General features: G+C 43.3%; 1 protein-coding gene across 3 annotated transcripts in view; it reads left to right on the forward strand.

Annotated features, from left to right (window-relative positions):
* Window positions 1-4,083: 4,083 nt before the first annotated feature.
* The window catches only part of CDC42 (cell division cycle 42), a 41,962-nt gene continuing 18,964 nt past the window's right edge, over window positions 4,084-27,081 (forward strand). Inside the window, exon 1 of one of the 3 annotated variants that reach the window (XM_032300725.1) lies at window positions 4,084-4,213. The gene's annotated coding sequence lies outside the window, so the exon portion shown is untranslated. Of the gene's footprint in view, window positions 4,214-20,729; window positions 20,749-27,081 lie in introns of those variants that run through there. The other 2 variants (XM_032300723.1, XM_032300724.1) reach the window with 2 other exon arrangements.

Consider the following 27,081-nt stretch of genomic DNA (forward strand, 5'->3'; position numbering starts at 1 on the left):
AGTGGCACGATCTCTGCTCACTGCAACCTCTGCCCCCTGGGTTCAAGTGATTCTTCTGCCTCAGCCTTCTGAGTAGCTGGGATTACAGGCATGCTCCACCATGCCTGGCTAATTTTTGTATTTTTAGTAGAGACGGGGTTTTACCATCTTGGCCAGGCTGGTCTCGAACTCCTGACCTTGTGATCCACCACCTTGGCCTCCCAAAGTGCTGGGATTATAGGCATGAGCCACCACGCTCAGCCTGGAAGACAATTTTGATGGTGCTGAATAGCTGGAAATTTGAAAATGGGGTGGGAATAGGGGTTGGAAGAGGTATAGATTTGGTAGTCATTACCTAGAGGGTAGGGACAAGTACCTCATGGACAGACAAGAAGGGCAGGGGTGGCAGAGTGATTCATCAAGAGTTTGGCAGTTATATAAGTGACAGAAACCTACTCAACCTGGTTCTGGCAGTAGAGGGAATTTATTGCTAATGTGACTGAAGACTGAAGCAAGACTGGATCCAATGGCTCATGCAATGCCACTGGGACTTGGTTTCATGTCTCCATCTCCCAGTTCTGTTTCCCCCTCTGTCTTGGTCTCATTCTCAGGTAGCTTCTCTACTCGCAGTGGGAAGCTGGCTGCCAGCAGTGCCATGATTACATCCTACCCTCAGCAAATAGATTCAATGAAGAGTTCTAACCAAAGTTTCAGAATTAAATCCATTGAGTCATATGCCCATTACTGAAATGGTGTGGCAACAGGGCTCTCTATAATGCTGTGATTGGCCAAGCCTGTGCCGTGTGTCCATCCCTGCAACTGAAGATGGTGTCATCTCCTCTAGAGCCACATGGATTGAAAGTTGAAGCAGGGACTGCTCCAGAAGAAGTGGAAGCACTGTTACCAGAAGGAAAAATAGACACTGGAATGGCAGCCACAGGGGAAGGGGAGCTGGAGCCCCACAGGCTGGCCTTCCTGTTAACAGGAGGCAGCTGTAGAAGTGAGGCAGTGGGCAGCGGGAGAGGTACTAGGAGGCTGGGGGCTGGGCCGGCAGTGAAGGACATGGTAGATCGGGGTCACGTAATAGTAACCCCATTGCCACTGTTGTTTGGGGCTGTGAAAAGGTCTGGGAGGGTTCTTCTGACAAAAAACCTGACAACATAAAAGACACAGTGCTAAGTAAGTCCTTGTCCTCAGAATAAAGGCAGGAAAAGCTGAGCGGTTGGGTGACACCCTATCAAGATATTGCTGCTGCTGGAAAGGGCAGACATTGTCTGGGGACATTCATGGGACTGTGAGGCAGGATGAAGGAAAGAGCACTGCCAGCTGGCCTTGTGAAGGGAAGTAACAACCATTTTCCCCTCAACTTTAGAAAATGAAGCTTGTGCATTTTTATAATAGTAATAAGTTTACAATAGTCCAAAACAACCCACGTTCCAACAGTAGGTATCTGGGTAAATATTGTAATGCCCAGAGAATAAAGTGCAGCCTTTACAAATGATGCTTTATTTGACATGGAAAGATGTTCACAGTATAGTTTTTTTGTTTTTTGTTTTGTATGTTTTGTAGAGATTGGTGTGGGGGGTCTGGCTATGTTGCCTAGACTGGTCTTGAGCTTCTGGGCTCAAGTGATCCGCCCACCTTGACCTCTCAAAGTGCTGGGATTTCAGGTGTGAGCCACTGTGCCTAGCCTCACAATGTAGTTTTGAGATAGAAAAGGTGATTACAATCTTATTTTTGTCTAATAAACATATGTATATAGAAAAAAGTCTGGGAAGGTGTACAACAAAATGTTAGCAGTTGGTATCATTAGATGTAGGACTACAGCTGAAGCTTAACTTCTTTTTTTTTTCACTGAGATGGAGTTTCACTCTTGTTGCCCAGGCTGAAGTGCAATGGCATGATCTTGGCTCACTGCAACCTCTGTCTTCTGGGTTCAAGCGATTCTCCTGTCTCAGCCTCCTGAGTAGCTGGGATTATAGGTGCATGCCACCATGCCTGGCTAATTTTTGTATTTTTAGTAGAAACGAGGTTTCATCATATTAGTCAGGCTGGCAGGCTGGTCTCAAACTCCTGACCTCAGGTGATCCACCTGCCTCGGCATCCCAAAGTGCTGGGATTACAGGTGTGAGCCACTGTGCCCGGCCTTTTTTTTTTTTTTTTTGAGACAGAGTTTCACTCTTGTTGTCCAGGCTGGAGTGCAATGATGTGATCTCGGCTCACTGCAGCCTATGCTTCCTGGGTTCAAGCAATTCTCCTTTAGCCTCCCAGGTAGGTGGGATTACATGTGTCCACTACCACACCCAGCTTTTTTTTTTTTTTTTAAGTAGAGACAGGGTTTCACTATGTTGGTCAGGATGGTCTTGAACTCCTGACAGGTGATCCATTTGCTTTGGCCTCCCAAAGTGCTGGGATTACAGGTGTGAGCCACTGTACCTGCCTGAAGTTTATCTTCTGATTTCTTTATAATAAACCTGCTTTGTAGTGTGATACTGTCATAGTCAACTAGGTCCAACCTCCTGAGTGCAGGTCTCAGCTCTGCCACTGCTTGGCATGGTGGCTTTGGGCAAATCTTAACACCTCTGAACTTCAGTTCATGCAACTATAAAGTGAGGGTAACAATTCTTAACTCATAGGGAGGCTGTGAGTATTAAATTAGCTACTACTACCTGCAAAGCTATAGCCATACTGGCAGTAAACGCTAAAAGATGTAGTTCTTACTCTTGTGTAATGAAAAAATCCAAAAGAAAGTATGACTATTAAGTCAAATACACTGGAATTAAGTGTCTTTTTTGGCCAAATAGCTGTGGCAGTAATCAATAAATGAGCTGTTATTAAGACAAGCTATTTAAGCTATTTTTCTCTAACATAGGGAAACATCTCAAGAATAAGAAAGGGAAGTTCTCTACTTTCCTGAAGCTTTCAGACTAGCAGAGAAAACAAATAATAGATACTGTGAAGATAGGATGATTGGAGAAAGCAGTGATATTTGAGGGTTGAGAGAGACAACCAAAAGTCAGGGGAAGAGGAGGGAGGCAGAGCAAAGAAAGTTCAAGGCCTTGGCGCACACCTTGTAATGGCTCACACTTTGTAAACCCAGCACTTTGGGAGGCTGAGGCAGGCTGATAACTTGCATCCAGGAGTTCGAGACCGGCCTGGGCAACCCAGCAAAACCTTGTCTCTACAAAGAAATAAAAAATTAGCCAGGCACAGTGGCATGTGCCTGTGGTCCCAGCTACTCAGGAGGCTGAGGTGGGAGAATTGCCGGGAGGTCGGGGCTGCAGTGAGCTGAGATCATGCCACTGCACTTCAGCCTGGATGACAGAGCAAGACTGTCTAAAACAAACAAAATCAAGGACTGTGGTTGGGGGGAAGATTGTAACTCATGTGACCAATGTGGCTACAGCAAGGGACACTGGGGTGTAGGTAGAGATAAGAAGAGCCGTATTCAGGTCTCACGTCACGGCGGACTGAATACAGGCCAGGGGGAATGAAAGGCTATCCATCCCTCTGATCTGGGGCAAGTCACCAGCCCTTTCAGAGAAGCCTCCGTCTTCTCTGCAAAATAGGAGGATAATATCTTGCTTCACAAGGTTGCAGGGATCAAAATAACTGGTAGTGGGCCGGGTGCGGCGGCTCACGCCTGTAATCCTAGCACTCGGGGAGGCCGAGGCAGGTGGATCACTAGCTTGAGGTCAGGAGTTTGGGACCAGCCTGGGCAAAAGGACAAAACTCCGTCTCTGCTAAAAATAAAAAAATTAGCCTGGCGTGGTGGCAGGTGCCAGTGATCTTAGCTACTTGGGAGGCTGAGGTAGGAGGACGCTTGAACCCAAGAGGTGGAGGTTGTAGTGGGCTGAAATCGAGCCATTGCACTCCAGCCTGGGCAACAGAGTGAGACTGTGTCTCAGAAAAACAAACAAGAAAGAACTGGTAGTGGAAGCTCTTTGCAAACTACCATTACCAGTATTATTACAAACACAATCATTGGGAAAAGATGCGGAGCATAGCCCGGAACTTCAGCGGCGCCGACCCGCGCGTGCTCGACAGGCGGGCGGAGCCAGGGCAGTCCAGGCACCGCCTTGACCCGCCCCAGCCTCCTCCCCTTCGCTGTTCCTCCCACTTCCGCGGGCACCCAACTGTGCGTCTCCTGCGCGCTGACGTCAGGTGCGTGCCCCTGTCCGGCAGCCGAGGAGACCCCGCGCAGTGCTGCCAACGCCCCGGTGGAGAAGCTGAGGTGAGTGCGGGGCCTGAGGCTCCCCGCGGGAGCGGGAGCGGTTCCCCCACCCTTCCGTCCCCGCCGTCCCTGTCCTTTCCCAGTCCTCGGGGACACCCCGTCTGCGAAATCTCGGGGGGCCTGGGAGCGCGGGTCGCGGGGGAGTGCCCGGCTCAAGCTGCGTCCTCCGGGCGGGCGCAAGTCCGCGTTCTGTGGGGACCCGGGGCGGGGGTCGCGGCCGGGGAGCTGGGGGGCTCCCACCCCTGGAGGGGCGCGCGGCCGGGGCTCGGGGCGCGAGCGGGATCGGACTGTCACCGGCAGGGGCGGAAGGAAGGGGTCACACCCATCCCGGGCGCCTGGGCTCCCCTCCCCCCAGCCCGGCCCCGCGGGCTCCTCAGGGCGGCAGGGGCCCGGGTGCCGGGGGCCTCGCAGCGACTCGCGGGCGCCTGGGGCAGGCCGGGCGCGGGTCCCCGGGACTCGCAGGCTGGGTTCTGTGCCTTGCGCTCCGGCCCGACTTCCTGCTTCGCCAGGCGCAGCCGCGGACATTTTGCGGCACGGGGGGAGGGGAGCGGCTTTGCGGCCGCGGCGGGGCGGCGGCGGGAGGGCGGGTCGCGGGCTGCCCGCGGCGGTGCCTGTCGGCGCTCCCCTCCGCTGGGGTCGCGTCGTCCGGGCCGGGTGGCCCCGAGCCCCGGGCTGCTCTGTTCCTGCCTGAGGTCGAGTTCCTAGCATTTCCGTCCACTTCTTCAGCCCGCTCCCTGCCGATTCAGCTGAAGCTTCCTTTTCGGGGAGTTACCTAACCACCTCCCGAAACCGTCGTTCTGCTGCTTGCTTAATTCCTCTTATTGGGGGGAAATTTTCTTTGTTCGTTTGTTTTTCCTCCCCTTTAAGTCTAAGAGAGATGCAGTGTGGAAGATTACGTCATCGCAGTATAAGGAGTGAGACTTAACTCCTACAAGTCAGGGACTTAGAAATCCAGACCGTATTTTGCAGCTTTAGTCGGTCACCCTTTGGCTTATTCTGCCTGCTTCCCAACGCATCGTATTCAGATGATGTTTTGAAACCTTGTTACTGTGTTCATCGTCGCCTTCAATGCACCTAAAAGCCAGGAAGGTTTAAAATCCCAGGATTAGCTTGTGTCAGGGAATAAAGTACAAGACAACACCGTCCATAGCCCCTTGTGTGGGCATTAACTTTAAATTGAGGTCCCTTTGACTATACTAGAATGAAGTGCTTTTATTTGTGGGAACACTTTTTCGGTCCAACATGACTTTCCCAGACTGTTTGACTTCTCCTCTATGACTTACTGCATGCCGAGAACCTCCCCAAGTTGATTCAAGTGCACTTTTTGTGGCGCAGGTGTGTTGAAAAGAGGATCAGTTACCGCCTGGTCTATGCTAGACACTAGTTTTGTTACTAAAAACGAGACTTGGATTTTTAAGCAAAAAACTTAATGTTTTCATACTTTTGAGATCACAATTTTTTTTTTTTTGAGAAAATGTCTCAAAGACGTTACTAAGTATAATTGATATTGCACTCCCAGGCTAGAGTGCAGCCCACCTCAGCCTCAGCCTCTCGTGCTCAAGTGATCCTCCACCTCAGCCTTCTGAGTAGCTGGTACTACAGGCATGTGCCACCACGCCTGGCTAGTGTGTGTGTGTGTGTGTGTGTGTGTGTGTGTGTGTGTGTGTGTGTGTTTACAGACCAGGTTTTGCCATCTTGCCCAGGCTGGTCTCGAACTCCTGGGGTCAAGCAGAGATCACAATTTTTGTTCCCATAAGTGTTTACATCCTAAATTTTAAACACAGAAAAATGTTAACACTGTAAAGCAAATGAGATCCAATTGTGTAATGCATTGTTGTAAAGATAGTTCATGTCGAAACAAGTGCTTTCCCACTGTTTCTCATTTCTATAGAGAGAACAGATTGTTAAACAAAAGGAGTGTTGGTTCAAGGCAGCTTTCTGTAGTGTGTAGGCATTACAGACCATGAGATAGGTGTGGAACTTGAATCTTCTGAAATACATTTGTTAGCCTTGATGTGATATTTTAGGAATATAAAATTGGAAGGCATCTACTGCCTTATTTTCTTGAGCTTGCTATGTTTTAGAATTTTAAATAATACCAATTTGTGTCTTTCGTTTTAGAAAATAACCTTGGTTTGAATGTGTAGTTGTTATACTGAGATGGAGATAAGAGACTGATAATCAACTAAATATTAAATGAGCTTGTTTTCAGTAATGTCTTCAAGACCCAAAAGGTATTACATCCTCTGTTTGCCCTTAAAATGTTTTCAGGTTACAACCAACACCTGTTCTTATTAAACTTAATTTTTTTGGGAGTCTAAGGCAGATGTTATAGCCTAGAGTAGTATGGGGACCTAAATTAAAAATTGGTTGAGGTTTTTTTTTTTTTTTTTTTTTTTTTGAGATAGGGTTTACTCTGTCGTCCAGGCTGGAGTACAATGGTGTGATCACAGCTCACTGCAACCTTGGCCTCCCAGGCTCAACTGATCCTTCCACCTCAGCCCCTGCAGTAGCTGGGACTTCTGCTGCATGCAACCAGGCCTGACTAATTTTTGTGTTTTTTTTTTTTTTTGTAGAGTTAGGGTTTTGTCATATTACCAGGCTGGTCTGGAATGTCTGGACTCAAGCTGTCTGCTCCTGTTGGCCTCTGAAAGTGCTGGGCTATAGACATGAGCTGCTGTGCTGTGGACAGGCTTTCTTGGAAGTAAAAGACAAGTTGTACTTTTATTTATAGATATGTTTTAAATGCACTTCTCTATTTTAGTTTGTCTTTTTTTTTTGAGAGGATGAGAAACACTTAATGAGCACCTTAGGTTGCAGGGCTTCCTTTGAAGGGGAGAATGGGGTTAAATATTGTGTTAACATATTTTCCCTAAACATATTCCTCTGTATTAAAGGGGTTCTATAATAATGCCTCCTTCAGTGTTCTCTTCCACATACATTTCTTCATTAGGTTGTAAGTTCCATGAGGGCAGGGCATTGACCTGGCATGGTCACCCCATTGCTAATGCCTAGAATACTGTCAAACATATAGTAGGTTTTAAGAAGTATTTTTTAAATGAATGAATTTGATGATGTCTGAGGGTTAACATTTTCTGTTTCTGCATATTCCATGGGCTTTTGTGCTGTGTTTCCTGAGACAGCTTTTGTGCTTGGTCAGCCGTATCTTTATTTGGGCTCATTGAAGTAGTGATTACTAATCTACTCTTGCTTGACTTTTTCTATCTGTTTAGTTCAGTATCTTCTGCAGCTGCACTGTCTGGACAATTTACCATCACTTAGGAACTCTGTGATGACTAGTTCTCTTATTCTCCTGAAAATTATTCGCTAAATGTTTGTTTCCTTAACTTTCTCTATTTCTTTGTTTGCAAATAGCTTATTTTTGCCACTTATTCACTACCGTATCAGATTCCTGGTCACGTTATGCTTTGTGTCTTACTGGTTTCTACTTTTAGTTTCTCATCCCTTCAGTCCAAAAATGTTTTTACTACTTGCCATTTCACCTACCTCTGCTGCTGCTGCTATTTTAAGTCCTGAATGTCAGAGCTCTTTTGGGACATTGGTCTCAAACTGCTTATTCCATGAAGTGAAACTAGGCTTTTTGCCACCAATGTGGTGTCTCTCCTTGTAATTTTATTTTATTTTTTTCCTTTTTTTTTTTGCTTTTTCTCCTTGTAATTTTAGAAAAATATTTTTAAAATCAAAGATTTGGCATTAGCCATTATGTTAAAGTCCAGAACAGTTTCTAACAGAACAGAAAATTGTATTGTTAAGTCATGGTATTCACTAAGCATTGGTGCTCTGTCTAGGCTCTGTTACTTACTCTTGTTCTGTAAAGCTTTACACTTTAACCTTGTATCCTTTTCATTTCTGCTGTGTGTTCTTGTTTGATGTATTGCTGCTATAGTGATTAAAATCATAGACCCTGGAACCAGACTGCCTGTGCTCAGATCCTGGTTCTGCCACTTATTAGCTATGTGCAGTGTAAGTAACGTCTTTATGACTCAGGTTTACTTCCTCTAAAATTAGGGTAGCAATAGTGCTTACCTCACAGTGTTGCAGGGTTGTTAGGAAGATTGAATTAGTTAATATATGTGATGTGTTTAGGACTATTCACTGGCACCTAGTGAGTGCTCTTTGGGTTTTTGCCCTTAGCAAAACTCTGAGGACCCTTCCGCACCGTCTTTGAGAAGCTGTGTTTCCCTTAAACATGAACATTTTAATAACCATCCTTCTCCCAGGCTATTCTCAAGAATCCCAAAACATTTCTAGATGAAGTGGGTATTGCTGCCTCCTTTACATTTTTATCCATTATCTTTACCATTGTCGTAGAAACAAGGGGTAGGGCCTCAGGTATGCTGTACACTATGAATCCAGCAGCATAAGTATCAGATGGGAGCGCGTTAGAACTATCAGGATCCATTCCAGTCCTACTGACTCAGAATCTGTATTTTTATGAGATCCCCACATGATTTTTATGCATATTGATGTTTGAAGTATCCTCTTCAGGACTGCTAGAGTCATGTCTCAGATTTCAGAAACAACGTGAATGCTTTATTTCATTTTATTTTCCAACAGAAGCATAGCCTGGTTTATTTTAGGCAGTGTACCAGAATTATTGCAAGGATCATAATCTGAAAATGAATCTGAAGCCTATTTAGTTTTCAAAGGAATTGTAGTTTCCTGCCTGTTATGTAGAATTGCCTAATGTCTGCTCATTATCAGGAACTAATTTGTTGTTTAAAGTTTTTTGTTTTTTTTTTTTTGAAACAGAGTTTCACTCTTGTTGCACAGGCTGGAGTGCAATGTCAGGATTTCTGTTCATGACAACCTTTGCCTCCTGGGTTCAAATGATTCCTGAGTAGCTGGGATTATAGGCATGTGCCACCATGCCTGGCTAATTTTGTATTTTAAGTAGAGATGGGGTTTCTCCATGTCTGTTAGGCTGGTCTCAAACTCCCAACTTCAGGTAATCCGCCTGCCTCAGCCTCCCAAAATGCTGGGATTACAGGCATGAGCCACCGTGCCCGGCCTTGTTTAGTTATGAAAGTGTCATTGCCCACTGTTAATAATGAAATAATCTCTCTTTCTTTTTTGAGATGGAGTTTTACTCTTGTTGCCAAAGCTGAAGTGCAATGGCATGATCTCGGCTCACCGCAACCTCTGCCTCCCGGGTTCAAGTGATTCTTCTGCCTCAGCCTCCCGAGTAGCTGGGATTACAGGCATACGCCACCACACCTGGCTAATTTTGTATTTTTAGTAGTGATGGGGTTTCTCCATGTTGGTCGGGCTGGTCTCAAACTCCTGTCCTCAGGTGATTCTCTCGCCTTGGCCTCCCAAAGTGCTGGGATTACAGGCGTGAGCCACCACACCGGCCTGAAATAATATTATTATTGCTTAGAGTATGAATTATGTATCTTTAAATTTATTTTTATTTTTTAGAGATAGAGTCTTGCCCTGTCACCCAGTCTGCAGTGTGTGGTGTGATTATAGCTCACTGTAACCTTGAACTACTGGGCTCAAGGGATCCTCCAACCTCAGCCTCCCAATTAGCTGAGATTACAGGCACAGGCCACCATGCTTGGCTAATTGTAAATATTTTTTCTTTTGTAGAAATGGGGCCTCCTTATGTTGCCCAGGCTGCTCTTGAACTCCTGGCCTCAAGTGATCCTCCCACCTTGGCCTCCCAGAGCTGTGGGATTACAGTTGTGAGCCACTGAACCGGGCCTGAATTATACATTTGAATTTGAGTGACATTTTATTGAAAACTAATTGTTTCAATTGAAGAGCAATGGTCTAAGCATATGATTAGGATAATTCATATTCATTATGAAATCTTAGGTGAAATACACACTTGGCATTTAGCTGGTTGAATGTAAAAAATGTTTTCTGCTTTCTTTGCTAAAATCATATTTCCAATTTCAAGGGAAAATGTTAACAGAAATCATCTTTCTCAGCTACCCTCCTGAAAAAATTATAGCTGTTTTTTTTTTTTTTTTTGAGACGGAGTCTTGCTCTGTTGCCCGGTGATCTTGGCTCACTGCAACCTCCACCTCCCAGGCTCAAGCAATTTTCCTGCCTCAGTCTCCTGAATAGCTGGGATTATAGGTGTGTACCACTATGTCCGGCCAGAGTGTGTGTGTGTGTGTGTGTGTGTGTGTGTGTGTGTGTGTATACACACAAACTTATTTTATTTTTTGTGATGGAGTTTCTCTCTCTAGCCCAGGCTGGAGTGCAGTGGCGTGATCTTGGCTCACTGCAACCTCTGCCTCCTGGGTCCTGGTTCAAGCAATTAATTCTCCTACCTCAGCCTCCCAAATAGCTGGGATTATAGGCACGAGCCACCATGCTCAGCTAATTTTTGTATTTTTTAGTAGAGATGGGGTTTTATCATGTTGGCCAGTCTGGTCTTGAACTCCTGACCTCGTGATCCACCTGCCTCTCCCTCCCAGAGTGCTGGGATTACAGGCGTGAGCCACTGCACCTGGCCCTAATTTTTGTATCTTTAGTAGAGACAGGATTTCACCATGTTGGCTAGGCTGGTCTCAGACTCCTGATCTCAGGTAATCCGCCCACCTAGCCTCTTAAAATGCTGGGATTACAGGCGTGAGCCACTGTGCCTGGCCTATTACTATTTTTCAAGGATTCAGATTGAATTTATTTTGCTAATGTTTCTTTTTTCCTTCTTTAACTGTTTGGTGTAGGAGAAATTCACCAGAACCATCCCTCAGAGTTGGGGGATCAGTGTCTCAGGAACACCAGTGTTTATTACCTGTGTCCATTCTCTGTGTCTTAAGTGGCCATCTGAAGCCATCTACATCCTTTCCAATTGAAAGATTATTACCAGGGCTGGGTGCAGTGGCTCATGCCTGTAATCCGAGCACTTTGGGAGGGCAAGGCAGGTGGATCACCTGAGGTTTGGAGTTCAAGACTAGCCTGGTGAACATGATGAAACTGTCTCTACTAAAAATGCAAAAATTAGCCAGCTGTGGTGGCATGCACTTATAATACCAGTTATTTGGGAGACTGAGGCACGAAATTGCTTGAACCCAGAAGGCAGAGGCTCTGGTGAGCCGAGATTGCGCCACTGGTTCTTAAGCCTGTGCGATAGCTGAGACTCTATCTCAAAAAGTTTATACAAAAGAAGATAGGAAGAGAGTCAGAAAAAAAAAGATTATCGCATTTTGTTACTCCTTGTGGAAAGAGGAGAGCTGTCTGAGAACAGATCAAATGAGGAACAGATGATGAAACCAGAGGGAGATGGAGGTGGAAAAAAGAATATTGTGTTAATTAGTGTTAAGGAGTATGAGAAAAGACAAATTTAGTAGAAGAAAGCATAAGCAAGATTTCCGCTATGATTCATTTGCTTTGCTGATGAAAGACAGTTTAGGAGCTTTTGTAGTATTTTTACTTTGTTTTTAAATCTGCTTAAAAGCAGACGAGGAGTAGGAAGTGAAGAATAAAGTTTTTTAAATAACACTTATCTCTGGTTTCAGGGATTTTCATTACAATTTTAGCTGCTAGTATTTGTTTCATTAGCCGAATGCTATTGGAGAAGAACTCAGGTTTAGATCAATGAATTAATATATTCATATCACTTATTTGCCAAAAAAATTTATTACAGGGTTTAAGATTAACAATAAGATTTTAAAATAAGCAATGAGATTTTAAAATGTAAAATTTCGTTTACCAGATAACTTGAATGGTTAGTTCTTTGAATATTAGTGCTACGACTTAAATGATTTTTATTTTGCTATTTTGTTCATGCTATTTATTTGCTCTGTTCATCAGAGGGCCAGAGGGAATGTTAGATCATTTTAATAGTTTATAAGTTAATATAAGATGAGGGTATGGGATAATTTTAGTTTTTAGAGTAATGCCTGTGTGGCTTAGTGTGTTTCAGAATATCTGAAAGATGTTTCCACGGGCTTGGGTGTCATATAGCTTAGAAATCCAGCTGGGCACAGTGGCTTGTGCTTGTTAATTCCAGCACTTTGAGAGGCCGAGGCAGGTGGGTCACCTGAAGTCAGGAGAGAGACCAGCCTAGCCAACACAGTGAAACCCCATCTCTACTAAAAATACAAAAAAATTAGCTGGGTGTGTTGGTGGGTGCCTATAATCCCAGCTACTGGGGAGGCTGAGGCAGGAAAATCGCTTGAGTCTGGGAGGTGGAGGTTGCAGTGAGCCGAATCGCGCCACTGCACTCCTGTCTGGGCAACAAGAGCAAAACTTCATCTCAGAAAAAAAGAAGTTAGAAACACTTTGTTATGTCTTCATCTTGGAAACACTTTGTTATGTCTTCATCTTATGTAAGTTTATTTTGAAGGATTAGAGAAGTAGACTGTCAATCAGTTTAATTTGATTTTTTTTTTTTGGGACAGAATGTTGCTCTGTTGCCCAGTCTGGAGTGTAGTGGCGCTATCTGGTTCACTGAAACCTCTGCCTCGTGGGTTCAAGCAAGTCTTCTGTCTCAGCCTCCCAAGTAGCTGGGATTACAGGTGCCTGCCACCACGCCCCGCTGATTTTTGTATTTTTAGTAGAGACAGGGTTTCACCATGTTGGCCAGGCTGGTCTTGAACTCCTGACCTCAAGTGATATACCTGGCTCGGCCTCCCAAAGTGCTGGGATTACAGGCATGAGCCGCAGCGCCCAGCCTAACTCGATGTTTCTTAAACTTGTTTGATGGAGTTTCATCCTTACCATCACTCCCATGGAATACCCCGCCTTTTTTTTTTTTTTGAGAATGAAGTCTTGCTCTGTTGCCTAGTCAGGAGTGCAGTGGCGTGACCTTGGCTTACTGCAGCCTCCACCTTCTGGGTTCAAGCAATTCTCCTGCCTCAGCCTCCCGAGTAGCTGGGACTACAGGGTTGTGCCACTATATCCAGCTAACTTTTATATTTTTAGTAGAGATGAGGCTTCACCGTGTTGGCCAGGCTGGTCTTGAACTCTTGGCCTCAAGTGATACTTGCCTTGGCCTCCCAAAGTGCTGGGATTACAGGTGTGAGCCTCTGTGCTCAGCTGTTTTACCCATTTAAAAAATGGCTTGTGGTTTATAAGACAAATTGTCTGAGAATCTGAATGTAGGTACCTCTACCTCAACACATAGAACACAGAAAGTTTAAATAATCATAGCTTGTTTTGTAGTTGGCACCTCACCTCATAACCTTTCAAAGAAAGGTTTTCAATTTGTCACGTTTGCTGCCTAGGTAATGTAGTGACTTACTGTATGCTGGAAATGTATGGTGGTTTAGGATTTCAGATACAGGCTGGCATAAGATTTCATTCTTGTAGACTTAGGACCAAACTACTCTGTACGTACTGATTCTGAAAAGATTTTTCTTTTTTTTTTTTTTTTTTTGGTGCATGTATAAGAACATAAGTGCCTGATCTTAAGAGTTTTTTTCTGGTTGGGTGTGGTGGCGCATGCCTGTGATCCCAGCACTTTGGGAGGCTTAGGTGGGAGGATTGCTTGAGGCCAGGAGTTTGAGACTAGCCTGGTCAGCATAGTGAAACTGTGGCTCTGTTTAAAAAAAAAAAAAAAAAAAAAAAAAATTTTTCCGGACTTCTCCATTTGTCTGTGGTACAAACCTATTGTCTAGTTTTTCAAACTAAAAACTCCTTTATAACTTTCTCCTTAAACCTTCCACCTCCAATCTGATGACCTATTGTCTATTTTTATGCTACTACCCTAGGGCAGATCCTCTATTTCAATCTTAGATTATTACAGTACTTTATTAGCTGAGTTCCTTAATCATCTGGTTGCCTTTGGCAGTCCACCTTGGAATACAAGTACAATATTGATATTCCTAAGATACTATTCATGGATATGGAAGAAATGACAGCTTTCTGAATTAAAACTGTTCTGCTTAGCTTTTAGAGTCTACATGACTTGGACTCATAGTTTTTGTTTTTGTTTCTTCCATTTTGCATGCTTGCTGGTGCCTTTTCTCCTGATACTCCCATCTAACTAGAGATTTATTCTCACATTATTCTAGATTACTCTCCCATGTTTACTTTTTGAAAATCTTTGGCACTTGTAGTTTATAGTGTAAAGTTGTAGCAATCTGAGACTACTACAGTCCTTACCCTCTTCTACTTATAACCAGTAAAGTATACCAGGTGATGTATGATGAACTTTCTAGCATAGTATTTGGCACAGAGTAAGCATTTAGTACATTTTTGGAATGTTTTAAAGGTCTTTGAAAGCAAGATTTCTTTCTTTCTTTTCTTTCTTTTTTTTTTTTTTTTTTAAAAAGAGAAGGGGTCTCGCTATGTTGCCCAGGCTGGAGTGCAGTGGTTATTCATAGGCGTGATCCCACTACTGATCAGCATGGGAGTTTTCACTTGCTCCGTTTCCGACCTGGGCCAGTTCACCCCTCCTTAGGCAACCTGGTGGTCCCCTGCTCCCGGGAGGTCACCATATTGATGCTGGACTTAGTGCGGACACCCGGTTGGCATAGCGTACTACAGCCCAGAACTCCTGGGGTCAAGTGATCCTCCCACCTCAGCCTCCTGAGTAGCTGGGACTACATGCACGTGCCACCGCACCCGGGGGCAAGATTTCTTTTACCAGTGTAATGCTGTAATAGGCACTTACATATCTTGCCTAGATAACTTTTGTAATAAATTAGTAGAGTTGGTTCTTGGAAAAGAAAAAAGTCTTTTTTTTTTTTTTTTTTTTTTTTGGGAAAGAGTTTTGGTTTGTCACCAGGCGCCAGGCTGGGGTGCATGGCGTGATCTTGGCTCACTGCAACCTCTGCCTCCTGGGTTGGAGCAATTCTCCTGCCTCAGCCTCCCGCATAGCTGGGACTATAGGCGAATGTCACCACCCTGAACTAATTTTTGTATTTTAGTAGAGATGGGGTTTCACTATGTTGGCCAGGTTGGTCTCGATCTCTTGACCTTGTGATCCGCCCACCTTGGCCTCCCAAAGTGCTAGGGTTACAGGTTTGAGCCACTGTACCTGACCTACAAAAGCCTATTTTAACAGATTTTTTTAGGTCCTAACTTGTGACCTAATTAGAGAGGGTCTGTTAGGTGCTTGGGATCTTGTTCTTTAAGTGCATACATACCAGCACAACTACTGTTAAATTTCCTTTTCGCTTCCCCCCTTTAGAACAAAAAAAAGATTTAACAGTTACCTGCTTTTAATAAAATTGCGTTACCTTGTTGGTAGTCTTCACAACGTTCTTTTTTTGAGACAGTCTCGCCTTGTCTCCCAGGCAATGGTGTAGTGATGCCATCACACCTCTGCTACATCCTCCCACTCCCGGGTTCAAGTGATTCTTGTGCCTCAGCCTCCCGAGTAGCTGGGATTACAGGTGTGAGCCACCACACTGTCTAATTTTTGTATTTTTAGTAGAGATGGGGTTTCACCATGTTGGCCAGGCTGGTCTAGAAATGCTGACCTCATATGACCTTTCTGCCTTGGCCTCCCAAAGATCTCAGATTATAGGCAAGGGCCACTGTGCCAGGCCTTGACAATCATTTTTAATATGTATAGCATTTCATCCTGTGGTATATTATTAATTGTTTTTCTGTTACATTAACTGTTTTGGTGGTATAGCATCCCATTGTTTCTTGATAAAGTATTTTCTTCTTTCTGGATAAATTACCTGAAGTGGGAATATATGTGTAGGGCATTAAAAAAACAAACAAACAAAAACAAAATCTTGGGTATTCCTAATATTTTGAGGGAAAAATCTTACTGTAATCTTTCTTCTAATCAAATACTCTGTGATTGCTTTTTTTTTTTTTTTTTTTTTTTTGAGACGGGGTCTTGCTCTGTCACCCAAGCTGGATGCAATGATTTGATCTTGGCTAACTGCAACCTCCGTCTCCTGGGTTCAAGCAGTTCTCCTATCTCGGCCTCCCATGTAGCTGGGAGAGTGCCCCATCATGCCCGGCTAATTTTTGTATTTTTTTTTGTATTTTTGGTCAAGACAGGGTTTCGCCATGTTGCCCAGGCTGGTCTCAAACCCCTGACCTCAGGTGATCTGCCCGCCTCAGCCTCCCAAAGTGCTTGGATTCCATGGGTAAGCCACCATGGCCCAGCACTTGTCAGTGCTCTTATTTTGTTTTCAGGGATGTATGATTGGCTTTCACCTTGTTGGAGTTTAGAACACAGTCTGCTATAGAAGATTGCCTGGAGAAGATTCTAAGTTGCCTGCTTATTTGAATTATTTCACGGTGATAGTAAGAGTTCATAGTTGAGTGTTAAGTCACTCTTTGCAGAGTGACAGACAACCTCTGATGGTGATATTGTTGTCTCTGTTTACCAAAGAAGGAAGACTTAATTAAGTAGCTTGCCCAAAATCACACAAGAATGGGAATTTGAGCTTTAGGGATGCCTGATTGAAAACACATGCTGTTTACTGCGACTCTGTAGTTTCCTTGGGCATGTTAGAGACTTGAGAAATAATTATTATGTGATTAGGTTCTTTTGTCTCTTAAAATAGAGGTGGTTTACAGCTCTTTCTGTGATATTTTGAATCTCTTGGCTACAAATGTGATACTTACTAAATTGCTCTTTGAGATTGGAGTGAAGGGATTTCTGAAAGGATTGATCAAATTAGCAAATAACCCTGTCTAGTAGAAGCAAGGATTTTTCTGAGTTCCCTCTTATTCATAGTATTTAGATGCTTTTACTTAACTGTTCTGATCTTTAGGGCTGTTTCTGCAAGTTTGGATTTTGCATAAGAATAAGATGCCATATTAGGTATATTTACTCTCTATTAGGTGGTATACTAAACTAGTTGCTTTATATGCATTACCTCATTTCTCTTTACAGTGGTTTTGTGAATTAGAGGTTAATTTGTAGATGAGAATGTTAAGGCATAGAAGTGAAGTAACTTGTCAGGATCATACACATTGAGGTGGAGCTAAGATTAGAACCTATATTTGCTTGTCTTTAAAAATCTCATTTTCTTTTTTTTTTTTTGAGTCAGAATCTCACTCTGTCACTCACACTGGAGTGCAGTGAGATGATCTTACCTCACTGCAGTCTCCTCCTGGGTTCAAGTGATTCTCAAGCCTCAGCCTCCCCAGTAGCTGGTATTACAGGTACGTGTCACCACACCTGGCTAATTTTTTGTATTTTTTTTTTAGCAGAGACAGGGTTTCATCAGGTTGGCCAGGCTTGTCTTGAATTCCTGACCTCAAGTGATTCACCGGCCTTGGTCTCCCAAAGTGCTGGGATTACAGGCCACTGCGCCCAGCCGTTTTTTTTCTTTTTTTTTTAAAGACAGGGTTTCACCATGTTGGTCAGGCTAGTCTTGAACTCCCGACCTCAGATGATCCGCCCACCTTGGCCTCCAAAGTGCTTGGATTACAGGCTTGAGCCACCACGCCGGCCGTTTTTTTCATATTACTACTTAAGTCAACAAAGTTTTAAAAGATATTTAATAATTTTATTTGTTCCTGCCCTTAATGTATTCAGTATTGTATTGGCTACATGGGGAGCTGGAATAAAGAAGTATAAGCCTAGTCGTTCCCCCAGAGAACTTAAAATCTATTAGAGGGGGCTGAGCGAGGTGGTGCATGCTTGTAGCTACTTGGGAGGCTGAGGCGAGAGAATTGCTTGAGTGTGGGAGGCAGAGGTTGCAGTAAGCTAAAATTGTGTCACTGCGCTCTAGCATGGAGTGAGACCCTGTCTCCAAAGGAAAAAAAAATCTATTAGAATAAACATAAGCATGTGTGACTAAAAATAACATGATTAAGTACTCCTGTGATTTATTTATTTGGTGAGTGAGTACTGTGACTGGTATTGAGCTATTTTTTGGGCATACAGCAGTTACTGCCTTTACGGAGATTTCCTTATTTTTAAATATCTGTCTCTACTGCCATATAATAGATAATTATAGATTATGACCTTACAATAAAGGACATAAGGTAATATGATAAGAAGAAGGGCACTGTTGCCCTGGGTAATGTGGTCAAGGGAGGACTTTCTGAGGAGATGATGATTTGAGCTGAGATTCTGGAGAGTGAGAAGCCAAAAGCTTTAAAGAGCAGGGACAGGAGTATTGTTGGTAAAGACCTGAAGGGATGGCCTGGTGAGGTGGCTCATGCCTATAATCCCGGCACTTTTGGAGGCTGAGGCAGGCGGATTACCTGAGGTCGGGAGTTTGAGAGCAGCCTGACCGACATGGTGAAACCCCGTCTATATGAAAAATATAAAAATTAGCCGGTGGCACATGCCTATAACCCCAGCTACTCGGGAGACTGAGGCAGGAGAATCACTTGAACCTGGGAGGCGGAGGTTGCAGTGAACAGAGATTGCGCCGTTGCACTCCATCCTGGACATGAATTGGCTTGACATGGTTAATAATTTAATGTAAAATATAAGCATAAGGGCAATTTTGGTATTAATCTATGTCAAATTAAGGTATATGACTAGATAACTATATTTTAGAAATCTGAGGTAAGAAAATCTCTAGGGCCTGGGTGTGGTGACTCATGCCTGTAATCCTAGTACTTTGGGAGGCTGAGGCAGGTGGATTGCCTGAGCCCAGCAGTTTGAGACCAACTTGGGCAACATGGCGAAATCCTGTCTCTACAAAGTACAGAAAAATTAGCTGGGCGTGGTGATGCGCACCTGTAGTCCCAGCTACTGTACTCAGAAGGCTGAGATGGGAGCATCCCTTGAGCCCAGGAAGGTTAAAGGTGCAGTGAGCTGTGATTGAGCCACTCCTCTCTGGCCTAGGTGACAGAGTGAGACCCTGTCTCAGAAACAAAAAAAATCTTTTTTTTTTTTTTTTTTTTTTGAGACGGAGTTTCGCTCTTGTTACCCAGGCTGGAGTGCAATGGCGCGATCTCGGCTCACCGCAACCTCCGCCTCCTGGGTTTAGGCAATTCTCCTGCCTCAGCCTCCTGAGTAGCTGGGATTACAGGCACGTGCCACCTTGCCCAGCTAATTTTTTGTATTTTTAGTAGAGACGGGGTTTCACCATGTTGACCAGGATGGTCTCGATCTCTTGACCTCGTGATCCACCCGCCTCGGCCTCCCAAAGTGCTGGGATTACAGGCTTGAGCCACCGCGCCCGGCAACAAAAAAAATCTTTAGGAAACAAGCCTGTATATTTGAAGATCAAGTGCTAAAAATCCACTGAATGCCATTTAGCAGAGGATGTATAACATCCATTACCCATCTGTTTCCAAACAGCATATTTCCAAAATTATACATCTCTTTACAAATAAACTAACAGTATTCACTATAGAGGCACCATGAGGACTAGTTACAAAACGTGCTGCTAACTTTCACAAGGCATCTCTGAGCCATCTCTTAAGGCATCTATTTTGAACATGGGCCTTTAAGAACATTTTCTTTGCTTTAATTAGTAGCAGGTCTCCATTTTCATTGTCTTCATAATTGGCTTGATTTCCCCTTTGGCAAACTTTTTTTTCCGATTGTCCCCACCAAGGTCTCATTTTCTAGCCTTTCATCTGACACATGAAAGTTCCACTGCTTCATCTTCAATTTCTGCTTTGTTCTTCGTATGAGCATTAATTTCTCAACCTCAGGAGTAAATCTGATGAATGACATTCCTTCCATAGAGATGATCTTAACGTAACAAGAGGCTCTGCTCTTCTATTATGAGATTCTTTACTTTTTTTTTTTTTTTTTTTTTTTTTTAAAGACGGGTTTCACCATGTTGGTCAAGCTGGTCTTGAACTTCCGACCTCAGGTGATCCGCCCGCCTTGGCCTCCAAAGTGCTTGGATTACAAGCGTGAGCCACCACGCCCGGCGATTCTTTACTTTTTTTAAGCTCTGGCAAATATGAGTACCAGTGCTCTTAACTAATTTTATTGTATTTCTTTTCTAGTTATTTCTTAGTTTCTGAGTCCAGTCCTCTTTGCATTAACTTCATGCGCAGTAGGTTCTTGGACAATTGGTCTTGTGCTCAGCTGCCATGCTGGCTTCAGCTCATGCTGTGTTCTGGCCACCTGCTGGTTTCTTAGTTAAGAGACTAGAATGGGAAAGTTACATATGAGGATGCCAGTTGGTAGTGTTATAAAGGAGGAATATGTAGGGTGTGATGCTTGTTTATTGTCTGTGTACCCCTTTGGAATTGTTGCTCCAAGAGGGTGTGAACTTTGTTACGTGAATTGTGGGGTATGTCTGTGTATAGGACAAAACTTGGCACATAGTAGGTGCTTACTAAAGACTTGTTGAGGCCGGGCGCGGTGGCTCAAGCCTGTAATCCCAGCACTTTGGGAGGCCGAGGTGGGTGAATCACAAGGTCAAGAGATCGAGACCATCCTGGTCAACATGGTGAAACCCTGTCTCTACTAAAAATACAAAAAAAAAAAAAAAAAAAAAGACTTGTTGAATGAACGAGTACATCAAGTCTTGAATATTTTGAGGAAAAGTTATTGTAATCTCCACTCTATTACTTTTTTTTTTTTTTTTTTTTTTTTCCCACTCTGTTGCCCAGGCTGGTGCGTGGTGACATGATCACAGCTTACTGCAACCTCTGCTTCCCGGGTTCAAGCATTTCTCCTGCCTCACCCTCCCAAATAGCTGGGACTACAGGTGAGTGCAATCACACCCAGCTAATTTTTGTATTTTTGGTAGAGACCTAGTTTCACCATGTTGGCCAGGTTGGTCTCAAACTCCTGACCTCAAGTGATCCGCCTGCCTCAGCCTCCCAACATGCTAGGATTACAGGCATGAGCCACTGCTCCTGACCGATACAGGGTCTTATTCTGTTAACTCAGGCTGGAGTGCAGTGGTGTGATTAGCCTTGACCTTTCTGGCTCAAATGATCTCTCACCTCAGCCTCCCCAGTAACTGGGACTACAGGCATATGCCACCACTATTTTGTATTTTTTGTAGAGATGGGGTTTTGCCATGTTGCCTAAGCTGGTCTTGACCTCCTGGGCTCAATCAGTCCTTCTGCCCTGACCTCCCAAAGTGTTGGGATCATAAGCATAAGCCCCCACACCCAGCCTGGGTAGGACTTTTTTTTTGTTGTTTTTAGGAAGCATCTTGCTGTGTTGCCCAGCTGGAGTGCAATGGCACAGTCTTGTCTTACTTTGCAACCTCTATCTCCTGGGCTAAGGTGATCCTCCTACCCCAGCCTCTCAAGTAGCTGGGACCACAGGCACATGCCACCATGCCCAGCTAATTTTTGTATTTTTGGTAGAGATGTGGTTTTGCCATGTTGCCTAGGTTGGTCTTGAACTCCTAGCCTCAAGTAATCCACGTGCCTTCGCCTCTCAAAGTGCTGGGATTATAGGTATGAGCCACTGTGCCCTGTCTCAGGGTAGGATTTTCTAAGCAGTATTCTTAGCTGAATATACAAGGCCAGCTGTATGCTTTTTGTTACATATTTTCTGTGATATAGAAGCAAACAAGACAGTTTGTTAGCACACCTGCATACATGTGAATGCATGGAATACGTTGCTGTGGTTTGAGTACTTTTGGTTGCCTAAAAATCACATGCATGGGCAGATGTTTAAAAAAATTGTACATTAGATATGCAACTATAACTTACAGCAGAAGATTATATAAGCTACATTTTCCAAAGTGGCTGTATTTGACAGGAGAGACAAGTAGTTTTGATCTTCTGTTTAATCCCACATCTAGACTAGTCCTTCTGTTGAATTGGTAAGGAAGATTTGTGAAATTGGGTCATTCTTCTCTTGATTCCTGTAGTGCTGCTGCTTTCTTGTATTTAAGTATGAAAATTATACTTCAGGGTTACTTCAGGGGCAAATGTATTCCACATGAAGACAGCTTTACTTTTAGTGTGTTTTGGATTAGAGTGAATGTGGTGTCAGAAAAAGAGAATTCGAAAATTCGGTTCTGTTACTAACAGTTTAATTTTGACACCCCACCCCAGAGCTTAAGGGCTCAGTCTTGCAAGACTGCCCTCATAGCCAGCAGCTACAAATGCACTGCCTAGGCTACCTACACCTCTCCCTAGTAGACTACAAATTTTGGGAGCCCCCTGACCCTTCTTAGCTTTGATTATTAGCTAGAACAACTCACAGAACCCAGGAAAACATTTTACTTACCTTTACGCTTTTGTTATAAAAGGGTACAACTCATGAACAGCCAAATGGAAGAGATATATAGGGCATGGTTATGGGTTGGGGAGGCCTTCGAGTGTTGCCTTCCCAGGACCTGCTTTTCCCTCATCTTGAAATGTTTACAGACGTAGAAGCTCTCCAAATCTCCTGTTTTGGAGTTTTCATAGAGCTCAGTTTCCAGCCCCCCTCCCCTCTCTGGAGGTGGGTGCATGGGGCTGAAAGTTACATCCCTCTAATCACTTTGTCTTTCTGGTGACTAGCCCCATCCTGAGTCTTCCTAGGACCCCTTCCACCTCCGCACTGTCAATTTATTAACATAAATTCAGGTGTGAATTTGTTATGAATAACAAAAGACACTCATCACTTAGGAAATTCCTAGGGTTTTTAGGAGCTCTCTGCTAGGAACTGAGGACAGAGTCCAAATACTGCCACAGCGTATTACCAAAAATTTGACTTGCCTTTTTGTTCACAGTTACCATTAATACTTGACATAGTTTTATAAGGAGTGTAATCTGATTGAGAATATAATTTTTTTGTAAAATTTATTAGCAAATATTTAATCTCACATCTTAAGATTACTGTATGTTTGTTCCTAGAATGAACCATGGGGCACGGGAAAATAGGACATTTGTAGCTGGGAGCCTCCCTTTCCTCCGTCCAGATCCTTTGCTCAGGGATTGTCTGGTGGAGTTAAGATGGCAGCCAGCCAATCATAATGATACCATAGAGAGGGTTCCATAGCTTTTTAAAATCTATAGCGCATGGACTTCACAAAATTTCAGGTGCTTTAGCTCTGAGATTCTCAAAGGATATTTGGATTCCCATAGTGTTAACGTAGAAGAGGCTGGGTGCCATGGCTCATGCCTGTAGTCTCAGCACTTTGGGAGGCCAAGGCGGGTAGATCACCTGAGGTCAGGATTTCGAGACCAGCCTGGCCAACATGGCGAAAACCTGTCTCTACTAAAAAATACAAAATTAGTCAGGCATGGTGGCACGTACCTGTAGTCTCAGCTATTTGGGAGGCTGAGATGGGAGACTCACTTGAACCTGGGAGGCGGAGGTTTTAGTGAGCTGAAATCATGCCGTTGCACCCCAGCCTGGGTGACAGAGTGAGACTCCATCTCAAAAAAACAAAACAAAACAAAACAAAAAAAACGTAGACTATGCATGTATTGGCGGGGTAGATACCAGGAAGTGAAGAAGGAAGATACACCGTATTTCACAGTTTTATTTCCTTATGATGGCAGAATAATTTAAGAACAAAATTTGAGACAGGGTCTTTCTCTGTCACCCAGGCTGGAGTTCAGTGACATAATCGTAGCTAACTGCAGCCTTGGACTCAAGCAGTCTTCCCACCGCAGCCTCCCTGACAGCTGGGACTACAAGTGTGTGCCACTTCACCCAGCTAATATTTTATTTCTTTGTAGAGATGGGATCTCACTGTGTTGCCCAGGCTAGTCCCAAACTCCTGGGCTCAAGCAGTCCTCCACCTTGGCCTCCCAAAGTGCTGGGATTACAGGCTTCAGCTACCATGCCTGACCCTGTAGAATCATTTTTTAATGTTGTAAGTTGCCCAGCCCCAATTCTAAGTTGTGGTACAAATCAACTTCACTTTAAAAAGGGGGGTAGCATTTGGTTATTGGTGCAAAATAACTTTTCTTTCTTTCCTTTTTTTTTTTTTGACAGCCTCGCCCTGTCACCAGGCTGGAGTGTGGTGGTGCAGTCTTGGCTCACTCCAACCTTTGCCTCCTGGGTTCAAGTGATTCTTCTGTTGTAGCCTCCCAAGGAGCTGAGACTGCAGGCACCTGCCACCACACCCAGCTAATTTTTTGTATTTTTAGTAGTGACAGGGTTTCACTTATTGGCTAGAATGGTCTCAATCTCCTAACCTTGTGATCCGCTTGCCTCGGCCTCCCAGAATGCTGAGAATACAGACGTAAGCCACTGCCCCTGGCGCAAAATAACTTTTCTGGTCAGCAGAGTGGGAATTGTTTCTGTGTGGCCTCTTTGCTGCCATAGTGATTTGATATTATTTCAACAGGAAATTAACATAGGGTATGTGAACATATCTGGCCTATATATATTGCAAAACTTAAAGTCTCTCCCCTGGTTGCTCCCTTTACCCACCCCAATCTGTGGAATATCTGTTGACATTAAAAAAAAAAGCAAAATAGAGGCCATGTCTTACTATGTTGCCCAGGCTGGTCTTGAACTCCTGAGCTCAGGTGATCCTTCTACTTTGGCATCACAAAGTGCAAGGATTACAGGTGAGCCACGGTGTTGAAGGGCTAAACTACAACAAATTTAAATCTCACTTGGCTTTATTGCAATTTTAAAATTAGGCATTGCTTCATTCCACAAAACAGTAAGTGTTTGAAGGAGCTGAGCAGAAGAGGTTGGCTTTATAGACAGAGAAGAGCTGAGAAGAGGGGAAGCAAAGAATAAAGAGCCTGTTAGTTGTTTCAGAGCTACCTTTCTTATAAGGCAGGGACAGGGAGAAGATAGAACAATAGAAAAATAACTGATTAGTTAATACCAGGTTACTTCAAGCTGCTTTTTTTGTGTAAGGATTAAAGCAAAGGGAATTTCATTATCATTCCAATTGAAGATTGAAAGTGGCCTGTTTAGAAAACTGGCTGTCATCTCTCCTGTTTCTCAGAAGGTCAGATAACTAAATTTAAGTTTAGTGATGTGAAACTTTAACATGGATGACTCCATTTTGATTTTTAGTCTAGCCTCTGGGGGCCCAGTGCAGGAGATTAGTCCACAACAGTAGCCTCCAAAATAGTTTTTATTTAATACATAAAACAATTATTAATACATGCCAGATGCTTTGCAGAATAGTCTTAATTAGAACTTGACTCTGAAGTGACCATCTTTGTAATGGTAACTCTAAATTGGATTATATTTGTACTGAGAAGAATTAGTATAATTGTCCCTTGATATCATAGATTGGTTCCAGAACTCTCCAAGGATACAATCCTTGAATGCTCAAGTTTCTTTTTTTTTCTTTTTTTAGAGGAAGAAAGAAAGAAAAAGAATAAAAAAGAAAAAAAGAATGAAGGAGAGGAAGGAAGAGGAAGAGGGAGAGAGAACAGGGGTGTTGCTTTATTGCCTGGGCTAAAATGCAGTCTAAAAATGGGCATGCCTGTGATTGTGTTTAATAATAGAGACATTAAAAAAAAAATGAGGGAAGAAAATAACAAGCAGCCAACCAATATTTCATTTAAACCTATAAATAGGTGTGATGTGGTACTGATAAGAGTGTATATTTTGTGTATTTAAAGTGGAGAGTTCTATAAATGTTAATTAAGTCTACTTGTTCCGGATCTGAGTTCAAGTCCTGGATATCGATGTTAACTTTCTGTCTCATTGATCTGTCTAATACTGATGTTGAAGTCTCCCACTATTATTGTGTGGGAGTCCAAGTCTCTCTATAAGCCTTATATACCTGGGTATTCCTGTATTGGGTGCATATATATTTAGGATCTTTAGCTCTTCTTGTTACATTGATCCTTTTATCATTATGTAATATTCTTCTTTGCTTCTTTTGATCTTTGTTGTTTTAAAGTCTATTTTATCAGCAAAAATTGCAACTCCTGCTTTCTCTTTATTTATCTTTGCTCTCCATTTGGTTGGTAAATTTTTCTCCATCCCTTTGTTTTGAGTCTTTGTGTATCCTTGCATGTGAGATGGATCTGGATGTAACATACCAATGGGTCTTGGCTTTTTTTGCCTGTCTGTGTCTTTGGATTGGGGGATCTAGTCGACTTAAATTTAGAATTAATAACAATATATGTGAGTTTGATATTGCCATTTAATGTTAGCTGGCTGTTTTGCCCATTAGTTGATGCAAGTTCTTAATTATGTTGATGTTCTTTATTTTTTGACATGTTTTTTAGAAAGGCTGCTACTGGTTGTTCCTTTCTATTTGTAGTGGTTCTTTCAGAAGCTCTTGTAAAGCAGGCCTGGTGGTGATGAAATCTCTGAGTGCTTGCTTCTTCACAAAAGATTTTATTTTTCCTTCGCTTATGAAGCTTAGTTTGGCTGGATGTAAAATTCTGGGTTGGAAGTTCTTTTCTTTAAGGATGTTGAATATTGGCCCCCACTCTCTTCTGGCTTGTAGGGTTTCTGCTGAGAGATCTGCTGTGACTCTGATAGGCTTCCCTTTATGGGTAACCTGACCTTTCTCTCTGGCTGCCCTCAGTATTTTCTCTTTCATTTCAACCCTGGTGAATCTGGCAAATGTGCCTTGAGGTTGGTCTTCTTGAGGAATATCTTTGTGGTGTTCTCTGTATTACCTGGAGTTGAATATCGTCCTGCCTTGCTAGGTTGGGAAAGTTTTCCTGAATAATATCCTGAAGCGTATTTTCCAGCTTGGATTGATTCTCTTCGTCACATTCAGGTACACTCATCAAACGTAGATTAGGTCTTTTCACATAATCCCACATTTCTTGGAGACTTTTCTCGTTCTTTTTTATCCTTTTTTCTCTAATCTTGTCTTTTTGTTTTATTTCATTAAGTTGGTCTTCGACCTGATATCTTTTCTTCTGCTTGATCAGTTCGGCTGTTAAAACTTGTGCATAGTTCGCAAAGTTCTCGTGTTGTGTTTTTCAGCTCCATTAATTCACTTATATTCCTCTCTAAATTGTGTGTTATTGTTAACATTTCATCAAACCTTTTTTCAAAGTTCTTAGTTTCTTTGCATTGGGTTAGAACAAGTTCTTTTAGTTCCCAGAAGTTTCTTATCATCCACTTTTTAAAGCCTGCTTCTGCTAATGGAACACAGTCTTTCTCCATCAGGCCTGGTTCCGTTGCTGATGAGGAACTG

This window comes from Sapajus apella, unplaced genomic scaffold (genome assembly GCF_009761245.1).
Source record: "Sapajus apella isolate SASKATOON/1434 unplaced genomic scaffold, GSC_monkey_1.0 scaffold43, whole genome shotgun sequence".
Taxonomy (NCBI): domain Eukaryota; kingdom Metazoa; phylum Chordata; class Mammalia; order Primates; family Cebidae; genus Sapajus; species Sapajus apella.